The following is a 12,093-nucleotide window of genomic DNA, read 5'->3' on the forward strand; positions in this document are numbered from 1 at the left end:
ATCAGAGTTAAAAACAATGAGCTCCAGTGGGAATTATTTTAAAAGAATAATAGGCTGAACATACATAAGCAGACATTTGTTCATAGCAATACTTTGTATCATGAACATTAAACTGACGCATTTCAACCCCTAAAATTGGGGTCTTCTTCTAAATCCTTCCCTAAACCCTGCTTCTAACAAACTAGCCGCTGCCCTATCCTTTCCAGTCTCACCGGCGTCATCCCTTTTTCCAGCGACATCCCCAGACCTACCTTTACTTGTTTGAAACAGCGCATGAGGGGGTGTGTACCACTGTACCCGGAGCATTCGTGTTTGTAGCGACACGAGCTGCAAAGCCGGCACGTTCCCTCATTAAACTGCCAGCAAACCCCTTTTTTTGTAAGGGCCGGCGATCCTGCGGAGGAAGCGCCGCCGCCCTACCGGAAAAAACAGACTCGTAGCCCTGGATGAAGTCATCAACTTCATCCAGAGGCTAATATCTTTATGGTCCCACCTAATAGAAGGACGAATGGCCTTCCGCTGACGAAATTGTTCATCATACCGAAGCCACGCTAAACCACCGTATACCCTGTGCGCCTCACTGATGGCTTCCAGATAGCAGAATAAAGCCGAGCAATTCTCAGTGGCTTTTTCCCCAATCATGCTCGCAAATATCGCAAACGCTTGCAACCAGTTTGCAAACGTCCGCGGAATAAGCCTGTACCTCCTCTTTTCTTCTTCCTCTTTTTTGCTTTCATCCGGCTTTACCCGATCTAGATTAAACTTCTCCAATGGGAGCAGGGAAAATATTTCCACAAACTCGTCTTTCCAAATTTTCTCTCTCACCTCCTGTTTCAAATGAGCCATCAAAGGTCCCTCGAAGCACACATACACTTCACACCGCGCCGCATCTGCCAATCGCACCTTTTCTGCGTCCTTGTCCTTCTGCGCCACTACTGCCGCCGAGCCCGCGACTTCTTTTTCCGTCTGAGTCCCAGCCACCACACCTACCTTCTGCGAGGGGGGGGCAACTGCGCTCGGTAATTCACTGACCCCAAAGGGGGGTGTCACACAGGGTCTAACCGGTGCCGAATCTTGCGACGCACCACCTTCAACCCGGCTAAGTAACTCCCGCAAAGAATCCCAGAGCCCCTCTTCCTTACTTCCCCCTGAGGGACCCTGTACATCACTAACCCCCCTAATACTACCCACAGCAGACATGACAGATGAGACAGGAGAAGACAAAGGCACAGATTGCTTACCAGGCTGCGTTGGGAGAGAATACCCTCCATCCGTCGGTCCCATCACCACCGCTGCCTCCTGAGGCTCCTCAGTCAGCTCACCGTCTTCACTGCTGATGTCTGCTGCTGTCACTTGTCCCTGCGACCGATGCCGCTCCTCTTCCGCTCTCTCCCTCCCCTCTGATGCTGGTTGAGTGACCAGCGGTGTGAGGCTAACTTCCCCCTAAGGGCTCCATCCACTGTTGCTGTGTACCTCCTTGATAACATCATCGCTCTGTGCCGTCGACACGGCCAGCACACAGGCATCTCTCCGGGCCAACCCTCCCAGGCCCTGACTTGGGCCTGGAGGCAGCGCCTCCCGACTGACGCTGATGGCATGTAGCATAGCTTCTTCCACTAGGCAAGATGGCGCCCCCACGAGGCGAGCCGCCGGCCGCAAACGAGGAATGGCCGGTGCCTGATGCCACTGTTTTCCCACGCCGCGCTGCCACCCCCGACTGGAGCATCGCCAAAGGGGGCAGCCGCATGTACCTGTGCTCGGATGACGACGGAGGGGACAGGCAGAGGTGCCAGGTGAGTGTCCCCCCTTCTCGGACTTTGCCGTGGACGGGGATTCCTCCCAGGCCCCCTACCAGCTGACGAGGGGGTCTGCTTAGCAGGGGGGCCTGAAGGGGCCCAACTGGGACTCCCAAGCCGGCATTGAGTCCGGGGGGTGTTGTCAGGACTAAGGCGCTCAGAAGGCCTGGACCTCCTAGCCCGTGTGGGAGCAGGCCCCGGTGTAGGGGGGCCCTGCGTCACCCCCTGCAGAGATGCAGCAATCTAACTCTGTAGCCAGTCGGTGCCGTGAATCTCCGCTGCAGCCCTAAGCTGCCCTAAAAGCTGATCTAACTCACTCATTTCTGTCTTCTTCCGCAGCCCTGAACTTTTCAACCTGCTTCTTCCTCCAACTGCTGAACTCTGATCTCAATCCCCTTGTGGACTTCACATACCACTCCTCCCCCACTAACTTATCCACCAATCCGATAAGTCTAATACTTTCTCAACACACCCCTCCTTTATTTAACCCTTTTCTCTCTGCAAGTTACTTACACCCTGTCATGTATGTCCTGCGCCTACATTTGCAATTCTGGCTACGTACATGTCTGACAAGGTTGCAGATGGACACTGATAAGGCTGCATTGATGGGCATTTAAAGGGGTTGTAAAGTTATTTTTTTTTTTTTTTAAAAATAACAAACATGTTATACTTACCTTCACTGTGCAGCTCGTTCTGCACAGAGTGGCCCCGAACCTGGTCTTCTGGGGTCCCTCGGCAGCTGTTTCAGCTCCTCCCCGCAAGCATTTACCACCTTCATGCGAGCTCCCTCGCACGGTGGTGAGTGCTTGCGGGCGCGCTCCCGTGATACAGCCGGCGGCTATAGCCGCTCGCTGTATCACTCGGCCCCGCCCCCCGGCGCGCCGCGTCATCGGATGTGATTGACAGCAGCGCGAGCCAATGGCTGCGCTGCTTTCAATCCATCCACTGCAGCCAATCAGCGACCAGGCTGAGCTGCAATGAAGCTGACGAGGACGAGGAGTGAAGATTCGAGGCGTCAGGTAAGTAAAACGGGGGGGGCTGGGGGCGGCGGTACTGTCAAAAGTTTTTTCACCTTAATGCATAGAATGCATTAAGGTGAAAAATTTTTTACCTTTACAACCCCTTTAAATGTAAGTTTTTTCCTTAAACATCCCTTCTAAAAGGTTTTTTCCCTAAAATTCCCTCCTAAACTTGGGGTGCGTGTTATACGCCGGAGCGTGTTATATGCCGAAGCGTGTTATACGCCGGAGCGTGTTATACGCCGATAAATACGGTAAGTACTAGAAGCCAGTGTGAATAATATTTTTCTTTCATTGGTCCTCTGGGACCCTGATGGAGCACACAATATTTGCCTGCATGTGGCCCCCAAGCTTCAGGTTGCCCACCAGGAACTTACGATCTTAACAGAGAAAAGATATACCTGTGCTCAGATACCAATAGCTTGTACATGTATTTAAACTACCAGGTGTTAAAGGGGTGTGACCACAGGTTAACATTACAAAATCTGAATATACCCCCTGTGCACTGCCTTACACCCTTCCCAGCAAACTATTCAACGAAAAACAGGGATATTTACTGTAGTTCACATATATTGCAATACATGTTTAAGATGACCAACTGCGTCAAAGTAATCCCTCTTCTGGCCAGTCCTACACTGCCTTGCCACTGCAAAAGCTACGGTAGACACCATGCCAACATGGGGCATAGAGACACAAAGTGGGGGGAGAGCTACTAGGTTCAGATCACTGTTTTTTATTGCATAGTTTGCTGGGAAGAGTGTATGGCAGTGTGAACGGGGTCTATTGAGATTTTGTAAGATCTTAACAGGTCGCATGCTGATTGGGTGCAGCAGCTCACATAAAGAAAGAGTAATAAAAAAACTGGCCTAACCCTTCCTTACTCTATCCAGAACTTAAAGGGGTTGTAAACCCTTGTGGTTTTTCACCTCAATGCATTCTATGAATTAAGGTGAAAAACCTCTTGCAGTGCAGCAGCCCCCCAGTTTCCCCGTTTTACTTACCTGAACCCTCTCTTTCTCACGCCGGGGATGAGCACACCAGTTCTAGCCAGTGTCTCGTGTCCTGATTGGCTAGATTGATAGCAGCGCAGCCATTGGCTCCCGCTGCTGTCAATCAAATCCAATGACGTGGGTGCCGGGGGTGGGGCCGAGTCTGGCATTCGTGTCTATGGACGCAAATGCTGGACTCACAAGGTAACCCACTCGGGAGAGCGTTTCTCCTAGGGGGTTATCTGGTGTGGGGAGGAGCCACCAGAGCCAGAAGAGGATGATCAGGCTACTCTGTGCAAAACGAGCTGCACAGTGGAGGTAAGTATGACATGTTTGTTATTTAAAAAAAAAAAAAAGATCCTTTACAATCACTTTGAACAAAAAAGATTGGATACTCTTTAATATCATGATTTTATAAAAATAGGTCTGTAGACTGGAAAACATTTGTCAGAGAATGTTACATTTAATGTGAATGTATTTGTGTAAATATGTGTTTGTCTAATGATATTGTATCCCTTTCTGCACACATGAATACTCTTATTAATGGACATTGTAAATTTAAAGTCATTATGAAAACACTGATAATAAATGCAGTATACAGTGTAACTGTGATAAGTACTCAAACATTAAAAATGTATGAACTGCACTTCACAGCACTAAGTATGTAGAAACCGATAACAAGAATGCTGCACTGTTCATAGACACAAATGCACCAAATTGAACCTGCAGCATTATAGATGTAACCTACCCTTGAACAACCTGCATACAGTTGTATTATTGGTGGACTGAGTCTAACTGATCACTGAGATGAATGTAGACACCTACAATTGTTTGCCCAATTGTGTCTATTTATTGTACGTATCGATTATACATTTTCAAGCACTCTGAATTGAGGAGTCTCTTTTTAATAGGTCAGTTGAAAATGGACATGCATGTTCAATTGTACATTTATGAAAGTCTATGTGAACATTAGAGAGTCTGTCTCCTTTGTTATCCTAAAATGACTTTCACCTCCTTCTTTCGCATTCTTTAATATTACTCACACCCTCCTTTATTTAGAATCACAAAACACATTTTTTTTAAAGTACTGTAGCGTACCCCCTGAGAAGCTGCAATTAGGCTGGGATCCCCCACCCTGCACAGCCAGGCACAACGAATTTTCACAGCACTCTTGAGTCAGAGAACAGTTTGTTACTTTGTTTTTTTGTAATTTATTGAGGGTAATAACTTGGATAAGGATGGGAGGTTATGGGATGGCCATTTGACTTCAACAACTTGAACTTCCCAGGCCCAAGGTCACACCCCCCCCCCCCCCCCTCTCAGACCAGGGGCACCCTCAAGGGCCACACAGGATCCTCAGCACTCCATCTCCATCTTCCACCCGACTGCCCCTCCTGGCATGACTCATGCATATTTATGAGGTGGCCTGCCCCCTAGCAGCCCTTTACTGGGGATTGGCTGAGGCCCTCATAAATATTCCAAGCAGCCCCTCCTAACCTCCATCCACTATGTCTAGAACATTCTCCAATGTCCCAAAGAACAGGGGGAGGTACCAGAGAAGCTTCCAGGATGAGTCACCTAGCCCTGAACTAAAGTAACCGTGACCCAGATTACGCAGCTCAGGCTTAGCCCTGAGCTAAGTATGTTTTGCCTGCCCTAACATACCTACACTAACAAACCTAAATTAACTCTAGCACACTTCTAGAGGGTGCTGCAGTATTTTTTTTATTAAGCTGGCCTCACACTTATTGGCTTCTCTTCTGATGCACTTGACGCAGAATAATGTAGTGCCATTTATCAGTGTCATTGTGATGAGGTGTCATCAGGGAGCCGGGCCGGCTCCTGATGTCATAAACACAGAAGATATCAGTATGGGACCCAGCATATGGCAGAGGATTACAACAGGCAATGATGGATTTGAATGTATGTTTTTTTTTTATGACAACCCAGCAAACAAGGTAAGAGGGGACTAAAAAAAAAATTAAGAAACGGTGCTCTTTGAAGTTCCTCTTTGAAGTGTATATCAAGCTAAAAACTTTTTTCGTTAAGCATATTTAATAACTTAGGCCAGTGGTGGTCAACATGAAAATAATAGGGGACCTCAAATGTAACAATGCATTTTCATGTGTTAAGGTAAATTTGTTTCGAGTGAGGCAGCCCATTCAAAATGACCTCAGTATCTGAAAATGATGGTCCTGCTGTATTTTTTGCAAAGTACCACAATGCACACTGAAGTGAAAGTTGAAGTCATCATTGGTGTCAGTGACCACAAATAAAAACAACATTGATGTCACTGGGCGCAGTAATAACCCCCAGCGCTGGTATCAGTGGAAGCAATAATAACCCCCAGCATTGGTGTCAGTGACCGAAATATTAACCCCCAACATTAGTGTCAGAGACAGCAATAATAACCCCCAGCATTGGTGTCAGTTGACACAATAATACCCCCAGTATTGTCAGTAGCAGTGCTATTTTCTTCATCCCCTCTGTTTGTGGTCTGTGATAGGGATGGGCTGTCTGTTCGGGACAAACATGAGTTTGACTCGAACATTGGCTGTTCGTCGAATAGCGAACAATTTGGGGTGTTCGCCGCAAATTCGAAAGCCGCGGAACACCATTTTGTCTATGGGAGAAATCAAAAGTGCTAATTTTAAAGGTTAATATGCAAATTATTTTCAGAAAAAGTGTTTGGGGACCTGGGTCCTGCCCCAGGGAACATGTATCAATGCAAAAAAAAGTTTTAAAAACGGCTGTTTTTTCGGGAGCAGTGATTTTAATAATGCTTAAAGTGAAACAATAAAAGTGAAATATTCCTTTAAATTTCGTGCCTGGTGGGTGTCTACAGTATGCCTGTAAAGTGGCGCATGTTTCCCGTGTTTACAACAGTCCGAGAGCAAAATGACATTTCTAAAGGAAAAAAAAGTAATTTAAAAGTACTCGTGGCTATAATGAATTGTCGGGTCTCTGCAATACACATAAAAGTCATTAAAAAGAACGGCATGGGGTTCCCCCACAGTGCATTACCAGGCCCTTTGGGTCTGCTATGAATATTAAGGGGAACCCCGAAAAAAAATTAGAAAAAAAAATGTGTGGGGGTCCCCCCAAATTCCATACCAGGCCCTTCAGGTCTGGTATGGATATTAAGGGGAACCCCGTGCCAAAATTAAAAGAAAATGGCGTGGGGGTCCGCCTAAAAATCCATACCAGACCCTTATCCAAGCACGCAACCTGGCAGGCCGCAGGAAAAGAGGGGGGGACGAGAGAGCACCCCCCCTACTGAACCGTACCAGGCCACATGCCCTCAACATGGGGAGGATGTCCCCATGTTGATGGGGACAAGGGCCTCATCCCCACAACCCTTGCCCGTGGTTGTGGAGGTCTGCAAGGCGGGGGCTTATCGGAATCTGGAAGCCCCCTTTAACAAGGGGACCCCCAGATCCCACCCCCCCGTGTGAAATAGTAATGGGGTACAAATGTACTCCTACCATTTCACAAAAAAAGTGTCAAAAATGTTAAAAAAGACAAGAGACAGTTTTTGACAATTCCTTTATTAATGTCTTCTTCCATCCTCTTCTGGTCTTTATTCAGTTTTCTTCCTCCATCTTGTTCTTCCCCCGTTTCTTCCTCCGATCCTCTGCTTCTTACTTCGGTCTTCTCGTCTGCATCTTTCTCCGGCTTCTTCTTCCCCGCTTCATTCTTCAGACGATCCACATCCATGTGACGCTTCTGTTCTTCTGACAGTTCTTATATAACTGAGGGTGGGGCCACCCGGTGACCCCGCCCCCTCTGATGCACGGGGACTTCACGGGGACTTCCCTATGGCTTACCCCATGATGTCAGAGGGGGCGGGGCAACCGGTTATGTAACTGGTGACCCCGCCCCCCTCTGACACCACGGAGAAAGCCATAGGAAAGTCCCCGTGCGTCAGAGGGGGGCGGGGTCACCGGGTGGCCCCACCCTCAGTTATATAAGAACTGTCAGAAGAACAGAAGCGTCACACAGCGGGAACCTCCCATGGATGCGGATAGTCTGAAGAAGAAGCCAGAGAAAGATGCGGACGAGAAGACCGAAGGAAGAAGCAGAGGATCGGAGCCTCCCATGGATGCTGATATGTCACTGATAGTACTTACCGAGGCCAAGATGCCGAGAGCAGCTCGCCCTTGTGACCACACGCACCCCGTCCCCCGGAGGTGATACAGGGAACAGGTGGCACGCGGAGGCACGGGTCACCAGCAGGGGTGAGTTCCTTGGGAAGGCTGAAGAGCTGTACGGAGAATAGCTGGGGTTCAGGAACTGGCTGAGGGTCTGGTGCAGGGTAGAGGACTCAGGTATCAGAGAAACAGGCCAGAGGTCAAATCCAGGTAAGCAGGTAAGCAAGTCCGTTAGGCAGGCCGAGGGTCAAACACTATAAGTAGGTGAGCAAGTCCATTAGGCAGGCCGAGGGTCAAACACTATAAGCAGGCAGATCAAGCAAAGTCCGTTTAAGCAAGCCGAGGGTCAGATCAAGGAGAGCAACAGCGTTGTCAGGAACAGTCCAGGTCACAGCAGGTAGGCAAATATAGCAAAACTGGAAACAGGCACAAACGGGAAGCTGACGACAAACCAGCAACCCATCTGGACGCCAGAGCCATCTGAAATAGCCCCGCCATATCGTGCACACTCGTGAGCCACTGCGCGCACATGCAAGCTGTTGTGGAGCGCCAATCCGCCGCGCATGCGCGCAGGAGCATGGCGTGCACGGGTGGAAAAAGTCTTTCTCTGACAGGATCGTCCGGAGAACGAAGCGGGGAAGAAGAAGCCAGAGGAAGATGCGAAGGAGAAGACCGAAGGAAGAAGCAGGGGATCGGAGGAAGAAGCGGGGGAAGAACAAGGTGGAGGAAGAAAACCGAATGAAGACCAGAAGAAGATGGAAGAAGAAGCGGGGAAAGAAGAAGTCATTAATAAAGGAATTGTCAAAAGCCGTCTCTTGTCTTTTTTAACATTTTTGACACATTTTTTGTGAAATGGTAGGGGTACATTTGCACCCCATTACCATTTCACACGGGGGGGTCCGGGATCTGGAGGTCCCCTTGTTAAAGGGGGCTTCCAGATTCCGATAAGCCCCCCGCCCGCATGCCCCCCACAACCACTGGGCAAGGGTTGTGGGGATGAGGCCCTTGTCCCCATCAACATGTTGAGGGCAAGTGGCCTGGTACGGTTCAGGAGAGGGGGGACACTCTCTCGTCCCCCCTCTTTTCCTGCGGCCTGCCAGATTGCGTGCTCAGATAAGGGTCTGGTATGGATTTTTAGGGGGACCCCTACGCCATTTTTTAAAAAATTTTGGCGCGGGGTTCTACTTAAAATCCATACCAGACCTAAAGGGCCTGGTATGGAATTTGGGGGGACCCCCACACATTTTTTTTTTAAATATTGGTTCAGGGTTCCTCTAAATATTCATACCAGACCCAAAGGGCCTGGTAATGCACTGTGGGGTTATCCCAAGCCGTTTTTTCAATGACTTTTATGATTATTGCAGAGACCTGACAATTCATTATAGCAGCCGGCGCTACCGCTAGTACTTTTAAATTACTTTTTTTTCCTTTAGAAATGTCATTTTGCTCTCGGACTGTTGTAAACACAGGAAACATGCGCCACTTTACAGGCATACTATAGACAACCCCCAGATACGAAATTTAAAGGAATATTTCACTTTTATTGTTTCACTTTAAGCATTATTAAAATCACTGCTCCCGAAAAAACAGCCATTTTTAAAACTTTTTTTGCATTGATACATGTCCCCTGGGGCAGGACCTGGGTCCCCAAACACTTTTTATGACAATAACTTACATATTAACCCTTAAAATTAGCACTTTTTATTATTCATGTTCGTGTCCCATAGACTTTAACGGTGTTCGCATGTTCTAACAAATTTTTTGCCTTTTCGCATGTTCTGCTGCAAACCAAACCCCGGGGGTGTTCAGCCCATCCCTAGTCTGTGACAATGATTTTTTAACTCCCCCTTAACCATTGGTGGTCAGTGCAGCAGCAGTGAAATTTAACTCCTCATCCTGCCATGGTGGTCAGTCAGTGGCAGTGAAAGGTCAGTATAATTTAATCCCAAACATTTGTGGTCACTAGTGCAGTGGCAGTGATATTTGGCCCCTCTTGCTTGATAACCTACTCCTGCGCTGCTCTCTCTACCCAGTTTGGAAGGACTACACTTGTTTGCACTGTCAGGCAGAGAAAGCCCCAGCTGTCAATAGTATATATTTCAGTGGCGAACGCTGAATTTCAGAAGGCGTTGTAGTACCCAGTATCCTTCTGCCACCCTGGCAAAGTGGACAGGCGTCCAACAGGTGGCAGGCCCAGGCCAGGACGCGGCGGGCCGCACACAGACAGCCAGTGGGGCATATGTTGAGTACACCTTTACTCCAAACTTTCTGTATTAATTACTAGCTAACACTGTTAGGTTTTAGAAAAACTCAAGACAATAGTTTTACCAGACAGGAACTGAGGGAAATTCTGCAATAGGGAGACAGACCATAATAAAAATCTGACAGGGATCCTAGCATTCCCCTACTCTACTAAAAAGCGCTTTTTTTTTTTTCTGGTAAAATATTATCAGCAGGACAAGAGGGGGAGTTAATGGCATTTCCCCATACTCCTGCAATGTGTGGGGGCACAGTGGGTCCCATCCCCTTGGGGCCTGTGTGCATTGCACACATTGTACAGATGGAGGATATGCAACTGAGTACAGAGAATTACAAAAGGCTAATATCAAGACCGATTCAGGTACTTATCGCTGTTGCTTGCAAAAATAAATTTTTTAATGAATACATAGATGCATTAAATATTATTTTTTAATATTCCTAGAGTTTATCTTTATTATTATTATTATTATTATACAGAATTTATATAGCGCCAACAGTTTATGCACAACTTGAGGGTAGACAGTACAAATACAATACACTTTAATACAGTAGGAATCAGAGGGCCTTGCTCTTTAGAGCTTATAATCTAAGAGGGAATGTCAAGAGATAGAAGAGGTAATAATTGTGGGGGATGTGCTGATGGAAAAAATAAGTGTACAGTTGTTAGGTAGGGGCAAGATAGGCTTCTCTGAAGAGATGAGTTTTCAGGGATCGTCTGAAAGTGGACAAAGTAGGAAAAAGTCGGACAGATTGGGGTAGAGCATTCCAGAGGATGGGAGAGGCTCTGGAGAAGTCCTGGAGGCGAGCATGGGATGAGGTGACAAGGGAGTTAGAGAGCAGGAAGTCTTGGGAGGAGCGAAGAGAACGATTAGGTTGGTATTTTGAGACTAGGTTAGTGATGTAGCTGGGTTCCAGGTTGTGGATGGATTTGTTAATGTTAGTATCTTAAATTTATTTAGTTGGTTAAGTGGCAGCCAATGTAGGGATTGGCAGAGGGGTATAGCAGACGCTGAGTGGATGAGCCTGGATGAGCCTGGCAGCAACGTTCATGATGGACTGAAGTGGGGATGGCCTATTTAGAAGTAAGCCAGTGAGGAGGGAGTTGCAGTAGTCGAGGCGAGAGATGACCAGGAAGTGGATTAGAAGATTTGTGGTGACATTGGTTAGGAAGGGGCGTATCTTGTAGTTGTTGTGGAGGTTGAGGCGGAAAATTTTGGATAGTGATTGGATGTGGGGCTAAAAGGTTAGTTCGGAAGTCCAGGATTACACCTAGGACCTTATCGTGGGGGGACAAGTTGATAGTAGAGCTGTTGATATTGACAGAGAAATCAGGGGAAGTGGCATGTGGGGGAGGAAATATCATGAGTTTGATTTTGGATAGGTTGAGTTTGAGGAAGTGATGTGACATCCAGGCTGATATGTCTGTTAGTTAGTATCTTTAGACTAAATATTTATAAATCTTTCCTATATGGACTATTTATATACTTCCAAAAAGTGTCCACATTCCCCCTTAAAGCAGATCTCCATGTTTCACTTAAGTTCGTTTGGGCCAAGTTGTAGCAGCTGTGAGGGTACTATAAACAGTATGTGGTCTCAGCTACATACAGTGCACAGTTCTGTGTTCCGGGCCGGCAGTGGGATGAGAACTTCCCATCCAACTTCTGGAACAAAATCAAGTATGGCTGAGCACTGCTTAGCAATTCACAGGAAGCTTTGTATTCTATGAATTAATACAAAGCTTCCTCTGATTGGCTGAGGCAGAGAGGAGGGCAGATGGTGTCACGATCTCTGCCTTGGCCAATTAGAAGTAGCCTTGTATATATTCATAGAATATAAGGCTTCCCCTGAATGAGTGAGCAGCACTTAGCCCAAGTCAATT

At 47.4% G+C, this 12,093-nt stretch overlaps 1 protein-coding gene across 2 annotated transcripts in view; it reads left to right on the forward strand.

Annotated features, from left to right (window-relative positions):
• Positions 1-12,093, forward strand: part of ABCG4 (ATP binding cassette subfamily G member 4) — a 124,961-nt gene that overhangs the window by 23,164 nt on the left and 89,704 nt on the right. The window lies entirely within an intron of this gene.

Source organism: Aquarana catesbeiana, linkage group LG10 (genome assembly GCF_042186555.1).
Source record: "Aquarana catesbeiana isolate 2022-GZ linkage group LG10, ASM4218655v1, whole genome shotgun sequence".
NCBI lineage: Eukaryota > Metazoa > Chordata > Amphibia > Anura > Ranidae > Aquarana > Aquarana catesbeiana.